The sequence below is a fragment of the Penaeus monodon genome, chromosome 28 (genome assembly GCF_015228065.2).
Source record: "Penaeus monodon isolate SGIC_2016 chromosome 28, NSTDA_Pmon_1, whole genome shotgun sequence".
Taxonomy (NCBI): Eukaryota; Metazoa; Arthropoda; class Malacostraca; order Decapoda; family Penaeidae; genus Penaeus; species Penaeus monodon.
The window spans coordinates 35646858-35647337 of NC_051413.1; the positions used below are offsets into that span (position 1 = coordinate 35646858).

Genomic DNA, 480 nt, shown 5'->3' on the forward strand with positions numbered 1-480 from the left:
TGTGGTCTGGATTAAAGGCGTTAAATTACAGAGGACGTGGCATGTATGTCATGCCATCGGCAGTCGTGGGTTAAGAACTTATGACAAAAAACATAACTGTTGAGATGGTTGCTGATCATCAATTTTATCTCTGTAATCCTTATTCCTTTTGTTTATCAATATTATATGATAAGTAAATATATTATGGTGTTCTAGGTAAAAAGTATAGTACAGTGTAAGATTAATATTCCTACAGTAATTTGCTTGCATAAAATTATGTACTGAAATAAAGTTACATATAGCTTCTATATTTCTGTGCAGTCAAATACACTAAAGTATTTCATAAGTGGGGTGGATTAGTTATTTGTCAGTGTAACTGATTATTTTATTTGCATAAAGTTATCAAATAAATATTGTTCCTAGTTAGGATTCAGGCTAAGATCAGGCTTTTGACATTGGATCAGCGGTTGCTTAAGGTAAAGACTTTAGAAATCTTCCCGT

At 32.1% G+C, this 480-nt stretch overlaps 1 protein-coding gene across 1 annotated transcript in view; it reads left to right on the forward strand.

The window, feature by feature from the left end:
- LOC119591566 (inactive rhomboid protein 1-like) overlaps window positions 1–480 on the forward strand; it is a gene marked incomplete at its 5' end in the record, with an annotated part of 17044 nt that overhangs the window by 4667 nt on the left and 11897 nt on the right.